Consider the following 12,253-nt stretch of genomic DNA (forward strand, 5'->3'; position numbering starts at 1 on the left):
TGTGTAGACATTCATGGACAGGAGGAGGATTGAACTATATAAATATGCTGTCTGCTTCTGTTTGGTCATCTAGTTCTAACTGAAAGAATATGTTCTGGTAGTCCATCCCATCTACTGAAAAGCAGGAAGAATATAAGTCTCTTCTCTGAAAAGCCAAAGGTTTTCAGAGATGGGATATTTGAGCAGTTATTTTGGATATGCATTTTGGCCTTTATGTGTTGGTCTGAACAGGATTTTTGGGGCCTTTGAGGCAACACATCCTAAAACATTAAGAGACTTCTTTATGCTTAGTTTTTGTATTACAGAGAGGTGACTTTCCCATAAGGGCTGTTTGCATAATGTTACAGTAAATGAAATCCATAGATGATGTTCCCAATACGATAAAACACAAATTAGAGTGGAAAAAAGAAATAAATATTTTGGCTTGTTATGGTGTCTTGAATTAGTAGGAACAAATGTACCTTGACAGCAAAGCCATTTGTATTCTCAACTTAACAGGAAAGGAAAGCAAGCAAAATTGTCAGCCATTCGGGCAGCACGAGAAGCATGTTTTTCTCTTTACTGTTTGAGCATGTTATGAACTGAACTCATTTGCCTTGATTCTTCCCAAGTAAAATTGTCCTGTTATCAAGTTCAGCTTAGATTTACTGATCCCTCAACCTTTTAAAAAGCAAATTCTTTTTTTCTCAAAGGGAATTTTGAGGGGAAAAAGGACTGCATCATTAATTCACAAATATGATTCTAGTTGTAGCATAGGTTTAGGTATAATGTAAACAGATAGATGCGCAGTTAATCTTAGACAAATAAATACCAATTATTTGTTGTAATGAAACTATAACAAAAAACTGTTACCTATGTAAAATAGAAGAGCAGCGGGGGAGATGGAATAGTCCTCTAATCTCCCCAGTCCACATGCTTGTGTGAAAATAAAGCAGAATTATGTTCAGTATTACAAATAACTGAATAATCACTTGTGTTGAAGTAACTTTTACTCACACTAAGAGTTTTGCTGTTAACCTTCAATGATCTCACTGGATGCTAGTCAAGCCCTAGATGACATTTGTCTATCTTGACCTTTTAAACAAGTTGTAGTTTGTCCTTTAGCAGGTTATGATCAAATTCAGATGGTGATTCATGTCTTTGTAAGGGAGAGTAACTATTTTATTACAATGTGCTCTCATGGTACATCAGTGGCTAGTGAAGTCAATGGAAGAGCTCCTGATAGCTTCAGTGGGCACTGCATAATGCTGAGTAGCTTTTCCATCCAAAACATACTATATTGCTGTGAAGGAAGTCTATGTAATTTCATTCTGTTGTTGGAGTGGGAAGAAGAAAAATATTATTGGAAGTAAATTACATAAACTTGTTTCCTGGGTGAAAAGTGGTCAAAGGACTATCTTTAAAGAAAAACCACCTTGTTAGCAGTAATACTATGCATACAGAAGCACCTGTATAAAAACAAGTTGTTGGACATAAGAGCCATGTAACTGTAGCTGTCATAACCTCATTGGGTCTTGAAGGACCTCAGTCTACCTGAAAGCCAAGACATATTTGTGTATGCCATTACGAACTTATAAATTGTATTATATAATGCTGTTCTCTATGGTATAAAATCCAAAGGGAAGACAGCAGTAGTATACCCATGCACCCCCTCCTATATGAATCTGACTTGGTCTAATAGTCAGTGTGGGCTAAGAAGCTGTAATTTCCTTTTTTGCTCACTTGGTTTGATTAATCTGGCCTATCATGTTTGCAAATACATCTTAAATGAAAAGAGGATGTTCCTACCTTACTATTACTACTTTGGCAATGTCACAAAGTTCCTTTGTAGGTTAACACTTGTCACTTCTCATTGTTTCACATTACCCTACATCTTTTTGCTATGTAATTTGCAAGCTGGTATCATACAATCTAGTTTTTACAGCCTAGCACAACTGGCAAGGAAGTAATTGCGTCAGAACCAATTATTTCTATCTGCAAATTTAGAATCACTCTTTCTTATTAATAGATCTCACCCTTTCTTCTGAAAGTACATAAGGCATGTGATTATTAATTGGTATTTGTTAATAATTTTCTCAGAATATCAGATTTATCATTCAGCAATGTGAATATTTATAATAACAAAATACATGTTTTAATGTGATGAATTCTATAACTTCCTGAGTCTGAGTGAAGAGAAAATGAATAGGTTTTGCCTGAATGTAGATGTCATGGTGGATTAGGCCTACACAATCACAGCAAGATGGTCAGTTGAACTGAAGTGAAGCCCTTTTCAGTTTTTACTCATTCTCAAGCATTTGTCTTGTCAGTGTTATGACCTCTGCTTTGAGGTGGTCAGAAAACTATAAATGAATAAATGCTCTGCATTTCCTCCTCTGTGCAATACACTGTGGGATGCTTCTACATAAGGATAAAGAAACAGTAGAGTTAATAAAGTAAATTGCTATCTCTTACATCTAAAATGGAGTCATCTAAACTCACTTAAATCTGAATGCTTCTAGGAAACATTAACAGTAACGGTAAAGAATTGTAAAACAATCATGCATGGTAGAACAGAGACACCTCTTCAGTAAGCTTTCATGGTAGGGGGATATGCATCTTGCACTGTGATCAGCAATCCGTTCATCCGCTTCATCTACTCAAGGAATTCAGGAAAGTCTGCACACTGCACTCAGGAGTAAAGAATCTTGCTAGGTTCTGGCAGAGTGAATAATCATCTCGTAGTTATTTATGTAGAGTGCTTAGCTTAATAGAGCTTTAATGCCTGGCTAGAGGCCAGGATCATTATTGTAGTATGGTCTAATATAAATATTTGTTTAAGAACTTGAAATTAATTTTCCACTAATTCTCCAACGACTATGTAAAAATATACTGGTTTTGGGAACAGCCCTACAAATAAACTTGTGGAAAAATTATTTTGAAAAGGGAGGGAACACAACGCTATTTTGTATAAATATTCAAAGGATCTCATGGAACATGGTTTGCTGTATCTGCCCAGGTCTAGAGGTCACATTCTTTAGTCACAGTGAAGGACAGTGACTGAGCTGTAGCATTACAATGCCTTGTACATTTTGTCTTTCCCACAAAACATTGCTTGTGTGGCAAAAGATGAAGTAGGGCTGGCAAGCAACTGCTGAATCAATGTAACAAAATACGCTACCCTTTCAGACTGCTTCTCTGGTATTTTACCCCCACAGCACTAATCAGAAGTTAGAACAGTGGGTATTGTATGAAACTAATTAATACTGAGTTTTCCTGGGTATTAGGTTGAGTGTTGGGAGGAAAAGGCCTTACCCTCTTTTCTCTTTTCACTATGGTGTTCTACTTAAATTCTCTTGTCCCTTGAAAGTGGTCCTTCAGGGAATATGATCTCCCAGACAGTAATGCAGTCTCTATCTTCCACTTCTTTCAATCTATGTCCAGAGCCAAATTCTGTCCTATCTCATACAACCTAGCTGGTACTAGTGGGGATTTAGGAAGTGAGATGAGAATTATTTACTGTACCTCATCCCCCCTCTCTTAAAATAGGAAGTCTGTGTCTCAGCAGCATTCCTAGACATATATGCAACAATCAAACAACATAATGCCTAAGTACAAAAGTGAGTGAACCCTCAGCATAATTACATAAGTTGCATTTGGTTGTGTACAGATGCAGCAGGTCGCCCAGGCCCAGAGGAAGGTGTAAAAATCCTGTGTGAACTTAACACCATGATCTGTAGCTGAGAGTGGTTTAGGTAAGAGTTAAGAGAAAAATTCAAAATAAATAGTTCTAGAAGAATCCCATCGCAAGGCATAGCTATGCATGGCAAAAACACTGCAGGCAACCTTATCTGCTGAGTTTCATTTCAGGCACTTTCTTGGGGACAGCTACACATAAAGCTTACACAGAACCAAACCAAATATGCCTCAGGTCCTCTCCTGGCCTGTATCTCATGCTTTGCCCAGTCTGGTCTGTTTATCAAGGAGTCTGTTCATCTCTTCAGGAACCAACATGTCTCAGCTAAAGACAGATTGAGCCTTTAATAGCAAGGCTCTTAGATTGTTCACTGATCTTCCCTAGAGAGGACGCTGAAAGGAAGAGAGAGGAATTGTACATGAACTTCCCTTCCTCTCCTAGGTGAATTTCCATTTCTTGAGGCTGGGGATAAGTATAAGTCCTCTCCAGAGGAATACTGTGTGCTTATTCATTTGAGGCAATGATGACAAGGATTGCTCACAGAAATTTTCTTAACAACTTTTGATGTTTATCTAGCAACAAAAACTTTTAAAGCAACAATTTTTATGTGTGTTTGAGATAAAGTAGACCTTCTGTACTGAAACTTCACCTACCCCCAAGCATGTCTGTGTGTGGGGGGGGTACATGTGCAGTGGCCATCTGGTTTCATGGAGAGGATCCTCTGATGGAGTTTAAAGTAATGAATACACCTAATTTAAACTTAAGTATTACTTGTAAGAGAGCAGATACTGTTCTTCTGTTACCTGACAAGTCAGGTTTGATACTGTGCATTACTGCTGCACTTCTGGTAATGAGATGCTTTCTTTTTTAAATGTTTAGGCAGAAGCATCTTTTTTTTTTTTTTAAAAAAAGGCATTTTATTAAAAGTTTCATGAATTAGCAGAGCCAGCAGTGCTCATATAGTCTGGTCAATGTACTGTCTTTGGAATTCCCTGCAAGCTTTCATTTTGGCTATCACTTATAACTACTCCCATGAGTACCAAATAAGTCCATCTACTGACACAAAGAATATAGCATATGCACATGAAGGGTGTCTGTGTGTGTGTTGATAATGTTAATTATGCAGCTTTTTCTTGCATGTTGTTTTGGGGTTTTTTCCTCCCTGGGCCTGCACTGGAGGGGAAAAAAATGGTTTCCTATCTGATGGAAGAGTACCAGGAGAGCAAATTAAATGCAGAAGTCACACAGGGGGAAAAACAAAGCAAAACAGCACAACCATAGAAAAACTATTTCAGCTTTTAAACTTGCTTTTTTAAGGACTTAAAAATATGAAATGATTTCAAAATATTTCTCCTTTTTTTTTTTCCCCTTAGAGCAAAAGGTCCCAGCTAGCTGGCACCTTTGAGATGGAAAAACCCTCACGCTTAACACTCCTGTTACAAATGTGTCTGTCTAGGTACTTATATGGTCCTCACCACTACAGTAACTGAGTGTCTTCCAAGTATTTAAAAATAGAGATAACAATAACAATTTTTGCCCCAGTCCATCTCTTTCTTTCCAACTTGCTACAGGAATAACTTAATTTATGGGATCTTTGTTTTGCACACAATGCCTGCGTACAGCTTGAGAGGCTTGTGTGACTGCTTACATGTGATGCTCTCGAACTGAGTGTGCCCAAAAATTCAGCTGCATTTATAAAATGTGAGAAAAGAACACGTGTGTGTGTGTAATATATACTTACATATGGTCAGTCATACAGTCTGCTCCTTTGCAGGAGGTAGAAATTAGTACAGCTGCAGCATTCCTGCAGTGTTAAGTTTAGAAGCAGCAGAAGGAAATCATCATGAATTATGCTCACTTGTAACTTAGTTTCACTAGTTAATAGAGGATCACAGCCCTGTGGTGTTAGATGGTGCACACTTGCCCCCCCTGACCCCCCCCCCCAAAAAGAAAAAAAAAATTACTGTATTGTGAGGCAAACCAGTTTCAGTGAGAACATGGAAGAGCAGTGAAATTGCCTGAAAGAATGGAGTCTGTAAAACTAAAAGTAGAAAGAGCACCATTTAAGTCTGAGACCCAAGCCTCTTCACGATACCCATGAGGATCTTGACATGCTACTTTCTCCTTGGGTTTTTTGATATTTGCATTGACTGTGGCCTGTTACACTCTGGGTTTGGCCTTTCTGACTCCTAGTTTCTGCCCTTAGTTGACAGCTGCTACTTCCCTATTTGGTAAGATTTTGTCTCAGTTTCTTTGTCCTTTCAACAACAATGTGACTGGGATCTAGCTTCTTGCAGCACTGGGATCCTGGCACTTAGGAGGTGCATAATTCAGTGGGTGTTTGAGCACCTGAAAGGTGATAGGAGCCCTAATCCTTTCTGAGAAGCTGGTCTGTCAAGATCAGGCTAGGTTATTAGGAAAAAAGTCATTGTAAATTAAGAAAAAAATAATAATAAAGCTTTGATGACATTGGTGGTTTTTGCATTTAGATGACTCAAATATGCTGGGGTTCTGGTCAAGTGTTAATGAGGAAAGGCAGAACTGAAATTATGCCTTTGACAAGTGCCATATTTCTTTTGGAAATCAGTCTGTAATTATTCATGTGCTGCCTGACTATGCACGAGGGAGAATGAGACTTCTTTCCAGGGTTGGCACATAGCTGACATGCACTGGCTTGCTTCCACAAATGTGCACTCACTTGAAACCATGCTGTCATCAATACTCTGAGAAGAGGAACATTTAGATCTGCTTTGCTGCTGGTAGGAACCCAAATGAAGGACCTGGGTCAAGCCAGTCCCTAGATAACCCTAGTAAAACCAATAATGTTACCTCTGAAATGAATCTGTCCCTCCATCATCAAGGATGGTTTGGGGCTGTATCAGGACTAGAGTCAATGGCATATGTAAGCTAGCATATTTACACTGGAAGTCCATGGAGCTGGACTGACTTGCATAAGCTGCAGATCTATCTCTACATGTTCCCAGACTCTAACAACAGATGATTAAAAGTCTACAAGAGGTGGATATAGCTCAGCAGCCTGTTTTTTAATTTAGTGGAAGTGAAAAATGAAAAGGAACATAATCAATGCACACAGTGGTTACCAGGATTTACTGTTGCAGAAACATTGCTTTTTTTGACTGTACACACTATCTGCCTTACTTCGTATGATAGACTTTTGTTTTGTTCTGTTATTCTTCTTTTCCAGAAGACTTGGTTTTGTAAATGAAATGAAAATGCTCTTCCACTTATGAGTTCCTTGTCTGTTAGTTATTTGGTAAATGATTAATCATTTTTTTCTGAAGGTTTTTAAGATTTTAGTTTATAGCACATAGCTGTATTAATGTACTTAGCTCGATGCTCCAAAATTAGCTTGTAATTTGGTGTTACCAGGCTTGCTTGTGTAAGCAGGCACAAGAATTTAGAACAGCAGGAGTGTTACAGACATGATTAAATTTTGGTCCTTAGCTGAAGTAGTGACCAGAACAAAAAGCAGTTAAGAGTGTAAAAAGGAATGAGATGCTACAACATGAATCATAGAATAATCATAGAATCATTTTGATTGTAGAAGACCTTTAAGATCGTCAAGTCCAACCATTAACCTAACACTGCCAAGTCCACCACTAAGCCATGTCCCTAAGTACCACATCTACTCGTCTTTTAAATACCTCCAGGGATGGTGTCTCAACCACTTCCCTGGGCAGCCTCTTCCAATGCTTGACAACCGTTTCGGTGAAGATGATTTTCCTAATATCTAATATAAACCTCCCCTGGTGCAAATTGAGGCCATTCCATATTGTTCTATTGCTTGTTATGTGGGAGAAGAGACTGACACCCACTCCACTACAACCTCCTCTCAGGTAGTTGTAGAGAGCGATAAGGTCTCCCCTGAGCCTCCTTTTCTCCAGACTAAACAGCTCCAGTTCCCTCAGCTGCTCCTCACAAGACTTGTGCTCTAGACCCTTCACCACCTTCATTGCCCTTCTTCGGACACACTCCAGCATCTCAATGTCTTTTGTAGTGAGGGACCCAAAACTGAACACAGTATTCAAGGTGCGGCCTCACCAGTGCAGAGTACAGGGGGACAAACACTTCCCTAGTCCTGCTGGCCACACTATTTCTGGTACAAGCCAGGATGCTGTTGGCCTTCTTGGCCACCTGGGCACACTGCTGGCTCATATTCAACTGGCCATCAATAAACACCCCCAGGTCCTTTTCTGCCAGGCAGCTTTCCAGCCACTCTTCCTCAAGCCTGTAGCATTGCATGGGGTTGTTGTGACCCAAGTGGAGGATCCGACACTTGGCCTTGTTGAACCTCATTCAGTTGGCCTTGGCCCATTGATACAGCCTGTCGAGATCCCTCTGCAGAGCCTTCCTACCCTCAAGCAGATCAACACTCCCACCCAACTTGGTGTCATCTGCAAACTTACTGAGAGTGCACTTGATCACCTCATCCAGATGATTGATAAAGATATTGAAGAGAACTAGCCCCAATACTGCACCCTGGGGAACACCACTTGTGACTGGCCACCAACTGGATTTAACTCCATTCAACAGAGCTCTTTGGGCTTGGTCATCCAGCCGGTTTTTTACCCAGCGAAGCGTATGGCCGTCCAAGCCATGAGCAGCCAGTTTGTCTAGGAGAATGCTGTTGGAAATGGTGTCAAAGGCTTTACTAAAGTCTAGGTACACAACATCCACAGGCTTTCCCTCATCCAGGAAGCGGGTCACCTTGTCATAGAAGGAGATCAGGTTAGTCAAGCAGGACCTCCCTTTCATAAGGCCGTGCTGACTGAGCCTGATCACCTGGTTGTCCTGTACGTGTCACGTGATGGCATTCAAGATGATCTGCTCCATAACCTTGCCTGGCACTGAGGTCAGACTGACAGGCCTGTAGTTCCCTGTATCCTCCTTCCGGCCCTTCTTGTAGATGGGTGTCACATTTGCTAATTTCCAGTCATCTGGGACCTCCCTGGTTAGCCAGGACTGCTGATAAATGATGGAAAGTGGCTTGGTGAGCACTTCCTCCAGCTCCCTCAGTACCCTTGGATGGATCCCATCTGGCCCCATAGACTTGTACGTGTCTAAGTGGCATAGCAAGTCGCTAACCATTTCCCCTTGGATTATGGGGGCTTCATTCTGCTCCCTGTCTTCCAGCTCAAGAGGCTGAATACCCAGAGAACTACTGGTTTTACTACTAAAGACTGAGGCAAAGAAGGCATTAAGCACCTCAGCCTTTTCCTCATCATTTGTCACTATGTTTCCCCCCACATCCAATAAAATATAGAGATTCTTCTTAGTCCTCCTTTTGTTGCTGATGTACTTATAGAAACATTTTTTATTGTCTTTTATGGCAGTAGCCAGATTAAGTTCTAGTTGGGCTTTGGCTCTTTTAATTTTCTCCTTGCATAGCCTCACGACATCTTTGTAGCCTGTTCTTCCAAAGATCATCATCTCTCCTTTTTTTCCTGAGTGAACCAGCACAACACCTCACCTTCTGTCTTGGTGCTCAAAGTGGATTTCAGGACTGTATGTAAAGTGCCTAGGTTGCTCGTACAATGCAAGAGAAGGGTGTTTCAAAGTGGGACTTTAGCCCATGTGTGTCTTGGGTTCCTATGCTGAACAGGAGCTATTAGGATTAATAATAGTAAACTCTGTCTCTCTATATAGGTTAGGGGTGAAATTCCTCTTGCCTGGCTGTATTAGTGTACACGTGCATGAGAGACCTAAAGCTTCATTTATTGTCAACAGAGAGAAATGTATTCTTCTGTGACGTGATACCTATCACAATGAGCTTCTCTGGAGAGCTTGGTGTTTATAGCTCCTAGTTTGATTTAGGTATAAAATGGCTTCTGATTTGCTCAACTCTATCAAGGCTGAGGAATTTGTGGGTAATACTAAAATAAGTCCTATAGAGCCTGTGTATCTCTGGAGTTAAGTGGATGCTCAACAGAGTTTTTTAGAATGTTGGAATTGGACCTGGACATTTAATTTCTCCTTAATCCCATCTCAAGCAACTCCATCCTTATTTAGATCTGGCTGAGCCTGGCCACCTCATGTCAGCTCTTCCAGCCATTTTCTCAATGGAAATCTGGATGTGAAAACTTCCAGATGTTTCCTGGCTTGAGATCTTTGTTCGCTAGGATGCTCGATCTGATGAAAGCATTTGCTTTGATTAAGCACACTTAGTATTGGTTTATTTTTTTTCCGTAGACCACAGTGGGTTACGAATAGGAAGGACTGAGAAAAATATATATTTTCCAAGGAGGAGTTCTCAAGAAAAGAAGAAACTTGGATAGCACCAGATATGGAAAAGGCATTTCAAGAGTCACAGTGGAAAACAGGGCAGGGTGCTCTGTCAACTCCTGGGAGATATTGTGGGTAGTCCAGAGACTGGAACTCAGCTCTCAGCGATTCTCCAGGGTCTCACAGTAACATTATTTAATTGCGGTTGATGAATGAGTAGTCTAACTGCATTTTGAGTATCTCATCTTTCATTCTAACTTATACCTAAAAACCCCCAAGACTGCTGGCTGACTCTAGATGGGGAAAGCATTAATTATTTGTTAGGTTTTAGTGAAAACTGGCACTTCACAGTGACCAATTTACTAGCTCCTCTAAAAGCTGCCAGTAAAAAATGGACATGTACAAATGTATTCTTTAGCGCAAACTAATTAAAATCCAGGCTAATAGCCAGAAAAACAATACATTGTTGTAGGATTTTGGAATTCATTATGTGTCTGTACTAATCCAACAGTAACTATCCTGGCTCTGCAGTTTCTAATCTGAGTTCCAGATCTCATACTGATAGCCAGACAGCTGAGAGTTAGCCTTTTGGATTGCTAAGGGCATTTTTACTCTACTTTCATAGGTTTTCCGGAAATGCTCCTTTCTGAGAATGTGTTGCAACAACTATCTCTCTCTCTCTTTCAAACACAACGTATAGGACAGAGTCCCTCACCTGACCATCTTTAGATTTATTGCATAATGGTGGTGTATTAACTTCCAATGCATTGTGACCTTGATATGCTGTAGTTTGAAGCTTAAATTAGCCTTGAGCAGCCCTTTCCTTTACTTCTGTAGGTTTTTTAAGGGCTTGTTCTGTTCGTTCTGTCTGCTCTAGGTAAGCACTGTTTTTTCCAGCTAAACAATGCTGCACTATTGTATGTAAATGATTTTTACTAATGATTTTCTATTTCAGTGTTCATAAAATAATTTTTCATTAAAATTGGTAGCACCTTAAGAATTTGGGGCTGTCTCTATAGACACTGAAGGGAGTTTCTAACCTGTTTCTGACAGGAAGCAAGAATTAGCTATGGAGAAAATTCTGGGCTGATTCTTTGTTTGTGGCAGATGTGGTACAGCTAAACAGAAGGGTAGGAGGGGGGAGATTAATAAAGCTTGAAGATATGTTTATTCTTCTGGCCTTACTGATTTCACTGAGTTGAGTGTAGGTTATCAGGTGTGGTAACTTTGAGAAAAGATGTGGGTGCACACGTAATACTGTTATGTTTGGGCCCCATCTTGGGGTATGATGGGAGTGCATATATCCCCATCCTGGCTTGTACAGATGGCTATTTATACAGCACAGATGAGAATCAAATACCCCCCCTTTTTTTCACCTCAAATAACCAGGAGCCAGAATCCACACAGGGAAGGACATCTAGACAGAGCTGAGGCAGCTGGATTCAAGGCTGTTTGGCATCCTGAAGCAGCTACTTCTTGGTCTAGCAGCCAGCAGACTAATTACTAGCAGACAGTGCAAAGCACAGGTGTATTATGATCTCATCTAATGATTTTGTTCATAAAGCAGACAGCTGTATTTTTCACTAGCAGAAATTTCTTGGTGACCTTTACAATGAATCTATTCATAACTGAACTCTGCATCTCTCTTGTGAGGTCTGCCTCTTGGGTTGTACTGCTTAGGAGAAGGTGGAAAAAAAGCATTCCTGGCTTCTTTTAGCCAAGAAGATAAGAAGACAAATGGAAGATGTGTGGTTTTGGACCTTTTATCAAGAGGTGATAGATGCTGTCAGCAGAGGGCACAGACACAGGCTTTGCCAATCAGTCATGAGTCATCATTCTATCCACCAACACTGCTTTGTCTCATCTCAGACAAACTTAAGACTTTGGATTAAGTTCCTTTCTCTGTCAAACTCAAGAGAAAGAAATAGCTCTGCTAGACTCCAGCGGAAAGAAATCTAGAGATTAAGGATCCATAAGCAATACTATATATGCTTAGCACACCGGCAGACAGGCCTGTGTCATATGCCCAGTGGGACCAGGTGCAAGACTTGGAGATGTTCTGTCCATGTGCAGGAGGTTTGATGGACCTAGTCTGCACTGACTGTTGGACCTCTTTGAAACTGTGGCCCTATGCCAGAGAAAAGTATCACAACTGTTGTTTCAGTATTTATGTTTTTTAAATGAGGGACTACATAAATAAAAAGTGAGACTGAGTCATAAGATGGAGTACTCTGGAGGTCTCTCAGCTAAAAACCATTCCATTATGGAAGAACATCAAAAAGAAACTGTAATTTTTGGCTATTCCCTCCATTCCTCCTATGCCACAGGCAGACC

The 12,253-nt window shown here is 40.3% G+C and overlaps 1 protein-coding gene across 1 annotated transcript in view; it reads left to right on the plus strand.

The window, feature by feature from the left end:
• Positions 1-12,253, plus strand: part of PCP4 (Purkinje cell protein 4) — a 56,837-nt gene that overhangs the window by 20,788 nt on the left and 23,796 nt on the right. The window lies entirely within an intron of this gene.

Source organism: Nyctibius grandis, chromosome 2 (genome assembly GCF_013368605.1).
Source record: "Nyctibius grandis isolate bNycGra1 chromosome 2, bNycGra1.pri, whole genome shotgun sequence".
NCBI lineage: Eukaryota > Metazoa > Chordata > Aves > Nyctibiiformes > Nyctibiidae > Nyctibius > Nyctibius grandis.